This window comes from Lissotriton vulgaris, chromosome 8, assembly GCF_964263255.1.
Source record: "Lissotriton vulgaris chromosome 8, aLisVul1.2, whole genome shotgun sequence".
Taxonomy (NCBI): domain Eukaryota; kingdom Metazoa; phylum Chordata; class Amphibia; order Caudata; family Salamandridae; genus Lissotriton; species Lissotriton vulgaris.
Window position 1 is genome coordinate 518,409,120 of NC_141696.1, and position 17,274 is coordinate 518,426,393.

A 17,274-nucleotide genomic window follows, 5' to 3' on the forward strand; every position below is an offset into this window, starting at 1 on the left:
AGGGCCCAAAGCATCTAACACCAGCAAAAATACATTATTATTATTATTAAAAAATTTTATAGAGCGCGTAGTCACCCTGAGGTATCCCAGCGCTAAAAATCCCTACACCAGTGGGAGCGGGGGTAAAAGAGGGGAACAGCAATTTTGGACAGAAGCAATTTTAAACAGAGCAAAAAAAATGAAGTGGTTAAAAGTTGTTTTAAGGAAACAAGTGGGTTTTGAGTCGTTTCCTGAATCGTAAATAGTTCGATTCTTTCCTCAGGTCTCGAGGAAGGGCGTTCCATAGGCGTGCTGTGTGGATCGAGAAACGTCTTCCACCCGTGCGGGCTTTTTTGAATCTGGGCACGGTGATGAGGGACTCCAAGTCCGATCGGAGAGATCTAGGGGCTTTATAGGGTTGTATGAATTTCCTCAGAATGGGGGGGCCCTGATTCTGCACTAGCCTATGAGCCAGGCTTAAGGCTTTGAATGTTATTCGTTCTCTCACTGGAAGCCAGTGAAGGAGCTTCAGAGCAGGTTTGGCTGAAGCTCTGGCAGGAGTATGTGTGAGGATCCGGGCGGCAGCATTTTGAATTTTCTGCAGTTTATTTAGGGTTGCTTCGGGTGCGCCCAGGTATATAGCATTGCTATAGTCAAGCCTGGACAGAATAAGGCCTTGGATGAGAAGTCTTTGCGATGTGGGTGGAAGGAGGGGCAGGATCTTTCTCATCGCTTTGAGTAGGCCGAAGCAGGTGCCAGCTACTTTTTTGGCCTGCGTAGTAAAAGAGAGATCTGTTTCAATCCATACTCCCAGGCTTTTTACTTCCTGTTTGGGAGCAGGGTGGGGGGGCCAGGCAGGGTGGCCAGGTGTTCAAAGGGAAGGTACATCCTTTCTGACCCAGAAGGAGAATGTCAGTTTTAGAACCATTCAGCTTTAAGGCTGAGTTATTCATCCACCCTTGGATCTGTGTCAAGCAGTTGAATAGATCCGCTGGCTGTTGACTAGGGTGGGAAAGGGAGACAACTAGCCGTGTGTCATCCGCATAGCTGACAATGCTCACTCCGAACGGGATGACGACCTCCTCCAATGGGGACATATAGATGTTAAACAATGTGGGGCTCAGGGAGGAGCCCTGAGGCACCCCACATTGGAGGGGTGTATCGGAGGAGCGGGTGTTATTTTCCCAGATCTGGAAGGAACGTTGGGCCAGAAAGGAGGAAAGCCAGGATAGAGCGGTGCCTTCTACTCCTACCTTCTTAAGCCGTTTGACCAGGAGTTGGTGGTTGACGGTGTCGAAGGCCGCGCTCAGGTCGAGGAGGATCACTGCCACTGATCCTCCCTCGTCTAAGAGCGCTCTGGCCTCCTCCACTGCAGCCAGGAGGGCGATGTCAGTGCCCTGTCCTGGGCGGAAACCTGTCTGCGAGTTTTTTAGCAGATTATTAGATTCAAGAAACTGGGAGAGTTTCTTATTCACCAGTTTCTCTGCAACCTTGCTGGTCCCGGGGAGGAGGGATATTGGTCGGTAGTTGGCCAGTTCTGCTGCGTCTAAGGCGGGTTTTTTTAGCAGCGCCTTAACGACTGCCGCTTTCCAACTAGGGGGGACGACTCCCTGTTGAAAAGAAGCGTTGATCAGCTGGGTGAGGGGGGGGATGATAATGGGAGCGACTTCTTTAAGGGTTCGAAGCGGGGCGGGGTCCCTAGGAGATCCGCTTTTGATGGATGTGAGCGTAGTCTCTACTTCTTCGTTGGTTATTTGTCCCCAAGAAGTTAGGCGAGGGGTGATCGAAGTATCGGGGGGATCGTCGGTTTTGCCCCGAATTAGTCGGAGGGATGGAGTGCAGAATTTTTTGGATTTTTCCTTGGAAAAAGCTGGCTAGCTGATTACATTTTTCCTGATCTGCCTTTGGATCTGGGGGGTTTCTAGGGGCGGTGTCGGGAGCCTTAAGGAGTTCTTTGAGGATGGTATATGTTTCTTTACTTGAACAGGCCGCTTTTTCGATTCGTTCCTGAAAGAATCGACTCTTTGTTTTGTCGATCATAGATTTGTAAGCTGATAAGGAGGTGGAGTAGGCGTCCTTATTAGCGTTGGATTTCTCCTTCCTCCATGACCGTTCGGCTCTCTTGCAGTCCTGCCGCAGCAGCTTGAGCTCTGGGGTATACCATGGGGCTGAGGGTATACGTTTATTGTGTCTGAGGATGGAAGTTTTGGGGATAAGGGTGTCGAGGGAGGAAGTGATCCAGGAGTAAAACTGTTCATCGGCCGTTATGGCGTCGGAGGAGAGCACTGGGGTGGTATTAGAGAGGATGTCCGACCATTCCGATGGGATGAGTTTGTGCCATCGTCTGTCAGTGACTTTGATTTTCCCAGGCTGGGTGGTCACGGTAGGGGCCTCCCATGAGGCAACACTAAAAATGGAAGGGAGACCGACGCCAATGGTGCCAGGTCTAACATGCCTGAATTGCCAATAGGCAAACCTAAGTGCGCCAGCACAGAGTGAAAGCTGAAGGGCACCTTAGCCTGGTAGATATGGTGGTCTTCTGCTGTCTCCCATTCACACAATGCAGCACAGCAACTCGCCTTGCTGCACTGCATGGATTCTAAGTAAATCTGCCTCTAAAGATTTCAGTAGTGAATTCTAATCTATTGGCACCAAAACTCAGTGGTGTAACTGTAGCCTCTGTAGCCTCGGCAGCCCCCATGGTGTGCGGGGACCCCCAAGTTCCAAGGATGCCCCCTGGCACTGTGCACAGGTGGCAGGCCCCTGGATTGAGACCTCATGCTCGAGTCCGGGCACTCAATGTACTTTGCAGGAAGGCCCCAGTGCTTAATTTGAGCCAGTGCTTTCCGGTGCTTGGCACCAGCCCTTTTTTCTCAGGGCCGGGTCTACACTCTTGCCTCTAATCAAACGCAATATGGGTATAAATTGGCTGTGTGCTGCTCACAAAACTCTGAGTAGGGTCCCAGCCTCCCCAGTGAAGAGCTGATATTGCCAGTGAATGCGTGCTGGTAAAATCATTTCAATTTGGATGCAGCTGCTTGGCGGCCGCTTTTTTACATGCCACATATTACCGCCAGAAACTCAAACTTCCTGGGTCTCTGCCTCAGCATAAGTCACTGTCACACCACATTTTTCAATCGTTCATAAGCTACCAATAAATGATTGCAAAATATATTAATAGCCTGCCCCATCCCTCCTTGACGAATCTTCAAGTGTGTGCCCACCCCACATTCGGACCAATAAGCATTGTTTTTTTACTGCGGCCCGTCCTGAACTGTACAGCTGCTGGGCTAATCATCAGCCGAAGACCGAAGAAAGCAGTGTATTGCGCAGCATGTCTCCTCGCAGATTAATGAAGGCTGTCCGTCCCGGTAAGTGTCAGTAATACCTTCACTTTGTATCGTGATTCTAATAATCATTATGGTCTATATTTGTCTTCAGCATTCACATGGCTCAAAATGCTAAATAATATTTTATAGTGTGGGGCCCTGTTAAGAATTACTCCACCAGCTTAGAAGAGAATTCCTTTATTACGAGCCAACATGCATGCTCCTACAGGCATCGGAGCTCAGCTGCAGGCAGATTGGCGATCAGCTGGGAACTGTTACTCCTTACAGTTATCAGCTGATGACCTCACTGCTCGTACGATGTCCTCGCAGGGACACTGGCAAGCACATCAGATAAGGTGTCCCGTAGTGGACACAAGTATTATAAACACAACACATCCCCCTCCTTTAGGGAGAACTGAAACCAACAAAAACAGGAAGGGAGCGTAAGACTCCGCTATCCACATATATAGTCTATAAGTTTAGCAGGCGGTCCCAACAGTCTACCAGCCCTGCTTCTGTCCATTGGTTGTGCCAGGTCACACCTGGGATGGCAGGTAACCTGCGCCTTGAGCCTACAGGTCTGGATGAAAAGGTCGAACGGTCCTCTGGTTGAGTGTCTCCATGCATACCATTATCACTCCTCTGCCCTGGGGTTGTAGGAAGTTCAATGTCAGAAAAGTATTGTTGTGCCGGATTTCCCATCTGCGTACTAGACTGCTCTTCAGTAGCATCAAAATGTGTATTGTCCTCTGCCTAGTCCCCAGGATGTTTGTGGGCAGATAGTGCTGAGAAATGCCAGATTTTTCCGTCACTCAGGCGTGCAGAATTGCAGTACACTTCACGAACGGTAAGGGGTTTGGTGTATCTTTCTTGACCCTTGCCGACGTGTCCGCTTCTTTTTACCTTCACCGCATCTCCTGCCTTGATTGCTACCTCCTTGCAACCGTGTTTTTTGTCGTAGAAACTCTTGCTCCTAGATTGTGCTTGAGTCAGTCTTTCTTTCACCGTCTTAGAAGACCAGTGTACTCTGCAGGCACCCTTAACCCAGCCCACATTGTCCTTTGTGAGTGGAGTCTGTCCGTGCATGAGTTCGAATATGTAAATTAAATTTGCTCTCTGCTGTTTGTAATGGTTTTAATTAATCAACAAATAAAATAAACTTTACTGCGTCACACAGCTCGTTTTGTAGATGCAGCAGGTTGTTTGCAGGTTGTTGAGTTCGAATTGGCTGTGACCTGTAGACTCACATGGCGATATCCTGTAGGCCCACACAGTTTTCATTATTTCTTCTATCCAGTTAAGTTGGTTAGAGTTGGCTATCTGAATGATACCTTTGAGGACCCTATTAAATCTTTCTACGGCCCCATTGCCAGCCGGGTGGTAAAGTGAAGTTGTTTTGTGCTCGATGTTGTGCTTCACCATGTACTCTTTAAACAATTCGGAGGTGAATTGTACACCGTTGTCACTCACCACCTGTTTTGGTACTCCTTCACGTGTGAAAGTGTCCTCTAAGAATTGTACCACGTGCTGTGAGTCAGACTGCTTGGTGATTCTTACTTCGGGCCATTTGGTGTTGTGGTCAATAATGACAATTATGTATAGTTGTTCATTGTCATTGAGTATCGGTCCCATTATGTCAATGCTAATCCTTTCCCATGGCATGGATGGGCATTGTATTGGATGCAGAGGTGGTTTAAAAGTTACTTGTGCCTTGTCTGAATCCAAGCACAACTTACAACATCTAACCGTTCTTTGTACATCTAGGCTGACACCTGGCCGCCAATACATATTCTTCACTCTGCTTTTGCTTTTGGCGATGCCCAGGTGTCCCTCATGGCATATTTCCAAAATGTTCTCCCTGATAGCCGTCGGCGGGACATATCTTCTACTTCTCATAAGTAGTCCTTCCTCCATTGATAATTTGTGTTTTACTTCCCAGAAGGGTTTTGCTTGATCATTTAACTTGTTTTTGCTAGACCAACCTTCTTTGATCATTTGTATTATCATTCCAATGTCTTTGTCCTTATCCTGTTCTTCCAACCATTCTTCCTTCATTATCCCACTAGAGCATTCCCACAAATTTGCTATGCAAGAAACATCTTTTTTATTGATTTCCGTTTTATTTTTTGATTCCAGTGGCATTCTGCTTAAAAAGTCTGCTACCACATTCTTAACTACTGGAACATATTGTATGTCATACATGTAATCCAACAGGCGCATCGAAATTCTTGTTAGACGTGGAGAAGCAGTGTGTAGACCTCTCGTGGTGAGGACCTTCGTTAAAGGTTTGTGGTCCGTGCAAAGGTTTACTTTCCTACCCCAGATGTACTGTCAAAAGTGCTCGAGGGCCCAGACACAGGCCAACGCCTCCCGTTCAATTACTGAAAAATTTTCTTCAGCTGATGTTAGAGATCGTGATGCAAACGCAATCGTGTACTCCGTTCCTTTGGCATCTTTTTGTGTTAGTACGGCCCCAATGCCTTTGGTACTTGCATCAGTTGTCACGTAGTTTTGGAGAGTGGGATCAAATCCTTGTAAAGGTAGCGTTTTGCACATATCTCGTTTTAGGTCTTGAAAGATATGTTCACATTCCTCAGTCCACTCAAATGTGTTTTTTAGTTTCAATTGCTATCTTAATGCATAACTTTTTGTGGAAACGTTCCTGATGAACTTTGCATAGTACTCCACCCATCCAAGAAATGACCTTACTTCGTCTTTGTTGGTGGGTACTGGTAAGTCCTTTATTGCTTGAATTAGGTCTTTCTTAGGACTAATGCCTTCACCAGTTATCTGATGGCCCAGATAGCTGACAGACTTGCATGCAAATTTACACTTCGAATTCTCGGCGGTTAATCCTTTTTTATTCAATATGTCTAGAACTTGCTCCACCCGACTGTCATGTTCCTCTCTTGTTTTCCCCGTCACTAGGATATCATCCTGGAACAACAATATTCCAGTGAGACCTTAAAAAATGTTATTCATTAATCTTTGGAACATTGCCGCTGCAGAGGCTAATCTGAATGGAACGCGGGTGAATCTAAAACATCCAAACGGTGTTACAAAGGTGGTTAATGACTTGCTCTCCCGGTGTAGTTGTACCTGATGGTATGCTAATTTTAAGTCGATGGTGGTAAACAATTTGACGCCCTTGGTAGTGGATAGCATCTCATTTATCTTTGGGAGTGGGTACTGTTCCACTAAAATGTTTTGGTTCAGATCTCGAAGGTCAATGCACAGCCTGAGTTTACCGTTGGGGCGTTTTGCTACGACGAGAGGTGAGACCCACTCTGACGCCTCTACCCTCTCTATTATTCCGTCCATTAGTAATTTGTCAAGTTGATTTCTGACCTAATCCCTTATAGCAAATGGTATTTTCCTTGTTTTGTGTACTGTGGGTGTGGGGATGGGTTTCAATTTTATCTTAAGTTGGTATCCCTTAAGTACACCCACATTGCCACTGAATACCTTGGGGTATTTTGTTAGTATTTGACTAGAATAGTTGTCAGTATCAGACAGACTCAGCACAGGTTCATTGCTGTTTTGATCAAGCTTGATTCCCAGACTTCCCTGGTCCATCCAACCGAGTACAGTTGGTCCTACTTCAGAAACATAGAGCTTACATTCGGCTTCTCTACCTATGTATATGAATTTCAAACTTCTGTAACCACGTACTTCTATAGGTTTACAATTGAATGATGTTATTGCAATGTCTGGTTTATTGAGTCTTTCACCAATCTTCCCTTTGAATTTGGTTTCCCAGACCTTCTCGTTCACGATGGTATAGGGTGAGCCTGAATCTGCCACTATGTTTATTTCCACTCCACCAATTGTCATGGTACATACTGGTTTCTTTGTCTTAGCTTTTAATTTGGTTTCATTGTCTTTTTCCTGTTGAGAATGTACATGTTGATGTCTTGCTCGTCCTCATCATTTATCTCTTCTTCTTCATCTTCCACTGCTTTTACACGTTGGGGTCTTCTCCTATTGCATGCTTTGTTAAAATGTCCAATTAGACCACAAAATGTGCATTTTGCTTCACGGGCTGGACAATTAAAGTCATACGCCATGTGAGCAGTGCTGAGGCATTGGTAACAATATCCCTTACTCTGTGTCTCATTCCTCCTGTAAGTTTGTTTAGGGTCTTTTGGTTTCACATTCTGCTTACTAACTTTCCAACTTTTTTGATCAGACTCCTTGTTGACGTTCTCGCCTTCCTTCTTTACTTTATCTTCTTTTAGCACCGCTTTTGCGCATCGTCCCGTGAGTTCAGCCTTCCTAGCTATATCTATTATGTTCTGCAGAGAGTACTCACCCTTAGCCCATAGATTATCTTGAATGTTTTCGTCTGAGCTTTGCATTACAATTTGATCCCTTATTAATTTGTCGTGAAAGTGTCCAAATCGACAGTTTCTTGCCAGGTCTTTAAGAGCAGATACATAGTCGTCTATTGACTCTTCCTTTCCTTGTTTTCTATGGAAGAACTTATACCTGTCTACCCCTGCACAAAACGTTGGTTTGTAATATGCATTTAGATCATCAATAGCATTGGAGAATGCATCACCTTCATTTTCTCCTCTTATTTTCTTGTTTATAGAATTATAAACTTTAATTCCTCCTACTCCTAAGTTATGCATTAACATTTTATACTTCTTTTCGGGTTTTATTTCTGTATCTTCTTCAAGAGTGGAAATGTAGTTGAGGAAATATTCCCTCCACTCTTCCCACTTTAACACTGGTTTACTGCCTGCGCACAGAATGGTTCCAGATACAGCCAGTTGCCATGTCACTCATTGTATTTCTCGGTTTAAAAGGGTTTTAGTGGAAAAAGTAGCTGATTTTATGTGCAATGTGCTATGCTTATACCCCTGAAAGTGTTCTTTGTAACTGTTTAAGTTTGCTTTGTAGTGATACTTTTCCTTACAAATGTATTAAAAGTACGCTGCTTTAACTTTAAAATATATAAATGTACTTTTTTTTTTAATGTTCCTGTTACCGTCTGGACCTCCGTTTGCTGATACTCACAGAGCCTTGCCTTTTTGTTGTTTAATCGACGTGCGCACTGTCCGCGTCGTCCTTTGCGAGTGTTTTGCTTCCCAGTGATTTTTCCTATAGACTGCACTCTGTTTTCAAATACGTTTTTTTTTTTACTCCCAAAATGGCAGCCGACGTCAATCACGTGTGACGCGATGACGTGGAAGCCGGCTGACGATGTCTACAATTGCCCTGGATGCCGTTGCAGAATGACAGTTGGAATACGCTGTTGGTTACCGTTGACAGGATAAGGTATTTTTGCCTCACGTACTCAAACTGTTCCAAACATTAGTCAGTTTTACAGTCAATTTGCCAAATAAGTTCTTTTACAAATGTCGATTACACTTTGCAGGCGATTTCATTCAGATTTCGCTCTGTCGGCACACAACTCCAATGCTGCGTTGAAAGTCACTCGCCCAGAAGAGTTTTACATTTGGTTATGTTCTGGTAACTGGTTGACTTCAAAACACCAAATTATACCTGGGAGTCAAGAGAATGAGTTGTTCACCATGGATTACAAGACTAATACCATACAGATAACAGCCGTAGGGACACACCATGCAAACTTTTAAGTGATACTAGCCGAGTTAGGGCTCAAGGTCTGAAGGACTGGGCTATTCTAAGGCCCAGCGGTGCCAGGGGACAACACCTGAAACCTTCGTGGGTTACCTGTTCCGGCGTACAAATCACAGAGACACGGGACACTTCCTTCGGTGTCAAAGATCAAGGTTTATTTACTGCAGGGATACAGAAAGCGCAAGAAGTACACTACGTGTAGGTTCTGAGAGACTGCTTCGAATTGCAAAAGTGGATCGCTCCTTTTATACACATTTTCGTCATAGCACAACATGGAGAACAAAAGGTTACAACTCAGTTCCCACAGTAAGCTTCAAAAGGGTTGCTTTCATGTATTTAAGAGCCCGGAACATAATTACAGTAGCATCGCCGGTTCCCAACTGTAAAAGTACGTTATCCCACCATTAAGTACATTCCATTCTGGCTGTAAACGAGTTAAAAAAAGAGACAGAAACAGGTGCAAGGAAGACAAGGATAGTCAACAGATTGAAAAGAGTGTAGGGGGGCAATATCAGAAGCATGATTGCAGGATCAAAGGATTCGTGCCTAATGCATGCACAACTGAAACAATAGACCGGCACGGCAAGATGAGCCTCGAGCGGAGCCATCTGCCTTTGCAGTGTCATCCCCCTCGTCATAATGACACCCTCAAAGGAACACGTGTCTTCCGCAAGAGCTTGGGAATCCCAGGGTCACGAAGCGGACAGTGTCCGTTCGCTGGCTACTTGAGGGCAAGAGACAAAATGGATGCCGTATCTAAAATGGAGCCCGTGGGTTCAGATGGAGAAACCCACGAATAAGACGAACGGTGCAAAGTAGTGTAGCGAAAAACGCGTACACCCACTAAACTCGTCATTTGCGGTTCATAGATACCAAACTCGTCCATATTCGAACAAGTCAAAAACATAATTACGATTCTCACAGAACCTCAGACGCTCCTTTTGCCCTCATGTAGGCAAGCACTAGTCGATATCAGAATCGATCTCGATATTCATCAGATCGTTCAGATGTTGCTGCAAAATTATTCTATCCATCAATGCTTCTTTGGTAACAGATGGCCGTCTTACACACGTTGTAGCACAGAGGCCACATAAGGCAGGACCACACTGCACGCAAAGACAACACGTGAACAGAAACACTACAACAACTCCGATGATCATCAGAATCTTCCAACCCCACGTCGACATCAGGCCCCAAAACCATCCTAGTAGCGTCCAATCACCTACGTCCACGTGTATGGACTCGGAGATCTTATGCAACTTCGAGATGGCTTGATATACAGTTGGAGCGTTATCAGGGATGAAAATAAAACAACTCGAATGGATCACCTTGCACACACCACCTCTATCTGCAAGAACATCGTCTAGAACCATACGGTTCTGCAACGTCATAAGCCTATCCGCCTGAAGCTCTGCTGTCAGATTACCAAGAGCACTTGCCGTTATATTAGCAGTCGATTCTACCACCCAAGTCAACTGTCTCAGGTTCCTACTATTAACCATAGGTCCCCAAAACGGCAGGAAACCCTTAAAGAAGTCTCCTGCTTCTTGACCGGCAGTGTCCTCTTTGCTAATAATGCCTCTCACAACTCTAGTCTTGTGATAGTCCGAGGCAACTGTGAAAGTCGGTGGCAATAGATTTGCAATATAACAGGTGCCCGAGAAGTCACGGGGCAACCATGTATATGCGCGATCGTAACATACAAAGTATGTACCCTTGGCAGTCAGGAAAACAGGGGAAGAGAGCATCGGTAAAACATACGTTTCAGTACAAGCACTCTTCCCAAGCTGAGCTCGCGGATTTCGACCAAGACCTTGCAAGCAGAAATTACCGAGGTGGGGTACGATCCAGATCGGAGACGAGCTTTTAAGCTGTCTATCACCCACTGACATGCTGTACTCAGCCTCACTCAGGTCCTTGTATACTCGCACCTCTTCCTCTGGAATAAGCGATGCATCAAAAATATCTCTATCTAAGTCAACAATCGCTCTTGCCAAAGGCTTGTGGTACGGGCCGGGACCAAGATCTGCAGAGCGTGGCTCTCGATGGGGGTAGGAATCTAGTGCACTACGGAACATAGTTTGGAATGCTCGAGCTGACCCCTGGGAGCTGTAAGGAAGAACCAAATACAGAATACCCCTATCCATGGTATGTGGCATTAACCCACACACCCAACAGTTAGTAGTATTCATCATGAACTGATGCTGATGTAGGAGCTGGACAAAGGAGTTGTTCATGAATTCCGCACGTCTAACCTGTTCATGTTGGGGCAGAGGATGAAAGGAATGTGGAGAAATAGTGGGAATAGAATTCAGTTTAGGAGAAGAAGTAGGTGAGGTGGAAGGCAAAAATGACTGTATTCCAAAATACACTCCACCCACCAGTAGTATAGAAACAGTCAGAAACAACAGGAATACCTGAAACAGAAAGCAGTTTGTTCGTACAACCTTATGTAATTTCGATCTTTGAGCCGACATCCTCTCTACTTCCAACAGCTTAGAAAAATCCATCCTCTAAAAACCGTCCGTAACGTTCTTGACGCACTTCGTTCTGAGTAGTGATTATCAATTCCCATGGAGTTCCCAGGAATCGACAAAAGTAACCGACCTAGTGTCAGGAACCTGCTAAATAGAAGGAAGTACCCGCACGGCCCTACGGTCAACCCGGATGAAAAAGGTTTTCTTTAATCAAACATTCAATTTTAATGCAAATCTCCTAGCTGTGGAAAAAAAAAAGGAACCCACGTAAAAAGAAACTAAAAAATTAATAGAAGATGCAAGTGTTCATAATGTTCTTGGCAACAGTAAGGGGGTAATACGAATTTAAAAGAAAAACAAAAAGGATTTTCTTTATGAGTCTTTGTCACCTGAACGAAGGAAATATCTACTTCTTCCAGGACGAGTCTGTTCTTCAAATAATTGGTCAGGTTGCGAACCAGCGTTCGATTGGTCAGATGACAGTTCAAGCTTTGAATTCTCCAATGCTGACGATTCGACAGATGTATCTGGCTGCAATGAAGTGTCTCCTACAGGTTGAGCATCACTAAACGGCACAAAACGTAGAGGGGTCTCTGTTTCCGTTGCGGCAATCCCAGTTCGAACCCAAGAAACTGCTGGCAAGGGGATCGGGACTTTCTTGGTGTGGGTGGCGTGCACCCAATTTTTTCTGCCTTCCAACCGAACTGCAGTCCTTGTAGCCAGCAAAACTTGGAAGGGACCCACAAATCTTGGCTCCAAGTTACGTTTAATCCCAAAGTTGCGGGTGACAACCCAGTCACCCGGTTTGAGCCGATGTCCAGGACCCTCTGTCTGTGCCGGTAGAGCTTCAAAAACCTGTTGATGAATTAACCTCAGTTTAGCAGTCAGATCATAAAGATAATCAATCAACATTGGGTATTCGAGACTATCAAATGCCTTGGGCCTCGGAACTCCCCAAATGTTCGCGGGGCGGCCGAACACAATCTCATATGGGCTAAGCCCTACTCGAGAGTGCGCAGTCACCCTGGTCGACAAGAGAGCTAGAGGCAAGGCATCAGGCCATGACAGACCAGTCGTCGCTTGAATCTTAGCAAGTTTTAGTTTCAGAGTGCCATTGTACCCTTCAACTAAACCTGCTGACTGGGGATGATTGGCGCTATGGAATTTTTGTCGAATTCCAAGGCCTTTACACACACTCTTCATCACACTTCCCACAAACTCACTTCCGTTATCCGACCATACAATCCGTGGCATCCCATACCGAGGAAAGTATTCCTTCAGTAGGACTTTCGCAGTGGACAGGGCAGTATTATCTTTAAGAGGATAGGCCTCAATCCATCTGGAGAACACGCAAACCACGACCAAAACGTACTTCAGGTTATTGCATCTCTCCATATGGATGAAGTCCAATTGGATGACTTCAAAGGGACATGTAGGAGGAGCAAAATGTCCAGGTGGAGTGGGGGTGCCCTTGCCAGGATTATACATCATACACACCATACAATTCTTAACCGCTCTCTCAGCACACTTAGCAATACCATCATTCTTCCATACAGGAGACAATAACTTACATATACCTTTCGCGCTAATATGTGACAAGCCGTGAGCCATAGTCACAACGGCTAGCACATATGCATCCGGTAGCATCCACCTCTGACATTCCGACAAATCAACCCAACATCCATGCGCGTCTAACTTTCCCGTGCTTTCTTTCCACTTAGTCTTTTCAGTTTCGGTGGCCTCATTCTGAATCGCTTTCACGCTCTCAACAGTGTCCTCACACATACCAGTCTCCGCCGGCCACCTCACTGAACTCGTAACGTACATTCGGGTTGCAAGATTCTTAGCTGTTTCCTTAGCAATCTCATCCGCAAACGCGTTACCACGACCAACATCATCCATAACCTTTCGTTGCGCGCTGCATTTGATGATTGCCACCTGCTTAGGCAATGTAAGTGCGTCCAAAAGATCGTTCACGAGCTGTCCGTGTTGGATCTTTGTGCCATGCGATGTCATAAATCCTCTCTCTCTCCACAATCGACCAAAGCTATGTGCAACGCCAAACGCATATTGACTATCTGTAAACACATTCACTCGCTTTCCCTTAGACAAAACACACGCTCTCGTTAACGCAATCAACTCTGCCGCTTGCGCTGAATTCTGACTCAATCTCGCAGTTTCCACAACCGTACTCAACGTCACCACAGCATACGCAGTCGTCACATCACCATTCGGCAACTTAAGACACGAACCATCAACATACAAAGTACCATCAGGATCTGCCAATGGAGTGTTTTTTAGGTCAACACGACCCTTCGTTTCTTCCTCAGTTCGTAGATAACAATCATGTGGTGGTACATCATCTGATTCCATATTAATCGGCAACAAACTCGCCGGGTTCAGCACATTACAACGCTTTATTTGTATATGACTTGCCAAAAGCGTCAACTCATAACCGGACAACCTTGCGCTCGTCAAGTGTTGAGTTTTTGTACGATTTAAAAGAGTGTCAACTGCATGCGGAACCATCACTGTAAGCATATTATCCATGACCAATCCTGCAGATTGCCGGATGGACACCGCAGCTGCCGCTGTCGCTCTTAGACAACTCGGCAATGCTCTAGCTACTGGGTTCAAGGTCGAGGAAAAATATGCACATGGACGCTGCTTACCGCTAAATTGTTGCGTCAAAACACCCAACGCACAACCCTCTCTCTCGTGAACGTATAGTGTAAACGGCTTACTGTAGTCAGGAGTACCTAACACAGGAGCCGAACACAACGCATCACGCAATTCAGAAAAACTTTTCTGACACTCTTCAGTCCATGGCAAAGGAGTCGAAACATCCTTGCACGTGAGGGCTAACAATGGCTTCGCTAGCAATGAAAAATTTGGAATCCATTGCCTGCAGTATGACGCGATACCTAAAAAGGCACGCACATCTCTCTGAGTTGTTGGCACAGTCATTCGAGCGATCGCTGCAATTCTTTCTGGGGTCAACCTTCTTCCCTCCTTTGACAATAAGTGACCTAGATAGGTTACTTTTTGACAACAATATTGTAGCTTTGAAGGTGACACCTTGTGATGTAAGTCACGTAGATGCTGTAACAGCGATACCGTAGCAGTTTTGCAAATCTGCTTAGTGTCAGCAGCCACTAATAGATCGTCAACGTACTGAATCAAGGCCGCACCAGCCGGTAACACAAACGCATCAAGTTGACTCTTAAGGGCTTGGCTGTAGATCGATGGACTCTCACAGTAGCCCTGAGGAGCGCGTTTAAACCTGAAGCTACGACCACCTAATGAGAAGCCGAATAGATCTCTGCTTTCCTCAGCAATCGGAATGCTAAAGAAAGCATTCTTCAAATCGATTACTGAGAACCAAGAGGCAGAGGCTGGAATCAGAGTCAATAAAGCCGTAATGTCAGGCACCACAGGAAATTGTGGAATCACAATTTTATTTACCTCTCGTAAATCAATAACAAAACGATACACAGGAGGCTTGGATGGATCAGTTCGTTTCAAAATAGGTAACACAGGACTATTACACACATTTCCCCGAGTTTCCTCAATAACATTCTTCTTGATCATGTCATAAATGATCGCTAATAGCGCTCGTTCACCATCAAGAGAGATACGATACTGGGGAATACGTGGTAATCGCACATTCGATTTCAATTGGACAACATAAGGTGATATGTCCAACAGGCCCACGTCATTGGGACCTGTTGCACACAAAGACTCGGGAAGAGAACTCAATTCCGGTGGGAGCTTATCAGTTGACAAGTACATAGGAGAGATCACTCTCTGACCCAATGTAAGCTCCACTCCCGCAGGAGAACAATACAGAGTCGCATATAATCGTTTCAACAAATCCAGGCCCAAAAGATTCTCACCACAACCAGTAGTTAAAATCAAAGGAGCCTCTAGCTCACGAGGCCCAATTGTAAGGGGCAAAGGGCTAGAAACTGGATTGCTAACGGGGGCGCCAGAGAATCCAACGGAAACATTCGTTAAGCCAGACAAAGGTGCGCCAGGGAGTTTCGAATGCATGATGGAACTTTTTGCTGCACCAGTGTCCAACAGAAAAGGCTCAACTACGCCCGATGTGGCAACTGCGACGTAAGGCCCTCTCTGATCAACCGGAACTGATACTACTCCCTCTCTTTGTCTGTGGCTGTCCTAGTAATTACCGTCAGCATCAATATCATGCTCGACGTAATAGTCGTCCACATGATACTGTGCAGATCTACCTGATGATGAATCGTGCTGATCAAAGCAATTGTTCGAGTCTGATGAAGTGGTAGAACGCTCATTCTGATTTTGAGTGACACCACGACCTCTACCGCGAGATGCCTGTTGAGGACCACTACGACCTCCTCGAGCCGAAACACCATTGTTTCGGTTACGCAAAACCGGACAATTAAACTTCAAATGGCCTTCACCTCTACAATATGCGCATTGATTATACCCAAGCATAGATCTCGGTGTAGAGGAGTCAGTATGCGACTGAGTCCTAGAAGACTGTGATTGCGATCTATTTTGCTGCTGTGAGTCATTTTGTTTCGAACGCGGAGGATACGCTTGCTGTAACAGAACCTTAGTCTTAAGATCCTTCGTTTTCTTATCTGCACGATCACTTTTCTCTGTTTTCGTAATATTGAGCCGTGGCTAATATTTGAGCAGTGGTAGAGACAGCCCACGAACTTTCGGAATTCTTCAATTTGTTGCTGAGTTCAGGCAACAGATTTGACACAAATTTATCGACAAACAGTCGCTGACCTCCCTCAGTGCTCATATCCTGACCACTGTGATCGATGAATGCCTCCTCAAATCTGGTAAAGAAATCAGAGACACTCTCGTCTTTCTTTTGCTTGCACGCAGACAGTTTATCCCAATTGACTCTCATTGCTGGCATAAGTGTTTTCATAAGTGTGATTATCCTCTGGGGCAGATCAGTAATAAGCTGTTCAGGCTTAGCCCCGCCAATTTGTCGTCCGTCAGCCGCCGCAAGAGCAGCCCAATCACCGCCTAACTCAGCTACATGATTCTCTTGACGGATTTTTGCCCAAATTGGTTGAGGTACTACATTACCGAACAACATGTCGATATCGGCAAGGTTCATAATAGTAGCATCCACTAATTGGGATAACTCTTTATAATAACCTGCCGGATATTTGCGGGGTCAGGCAAAGTTTGTTTCACCTGTAAAACTTCCGATCGCTTCCATGGGAGGTGTATCCAAACTCTCTGGAAGTGTGGTAAAATTGGAGGGTTAGCACCAGGATTACCTGGCATCCACACTGGAGGAACTTCTCGCATGGGATACTGACCAGGTTGTGCCATCCACTCCTCAGTAGCGTCATTAAACAATATTCGAGGTTGTACTGTAGATCAAAATGATAAGAGACGCTCTAAAGCACGTCGAACATTACTACCCACAATCATACCGTTCGAAAACTGATTCTGGAGTTCAGTAATTTCGGGCGGTACATTTTCTACCTCATCATTATCCCACTCCTCTCGTAAGGATTTACACATTTCCTCAAACACGAATCTTTGTGTGGGCTCATTAAATTGAGAGAATGTCTCTAAACTATGCGCGGGGTGTACTTAGCAGGATGCCTAATCCGTTTACGCGTCATTTTCACTAACGTCTCACTCTCCCTACCACCAGGAATTTGACTTCGTCTCTGAGAGATCAGAAACATCGGACCCAAGGATCGGTCCAAATGGAGAGTAAAGATTAGCAACAGCATTAGGTATGCGACTACGGACAGAAGGGGAAGAGGAGAGAAGTACAGGGGCAACAACATGAGGGCTAAACGTAGGAGCAGTAGGAGCAATAGTAGTAGCCAAGACAGCAGAAGTAGCAGGAACAA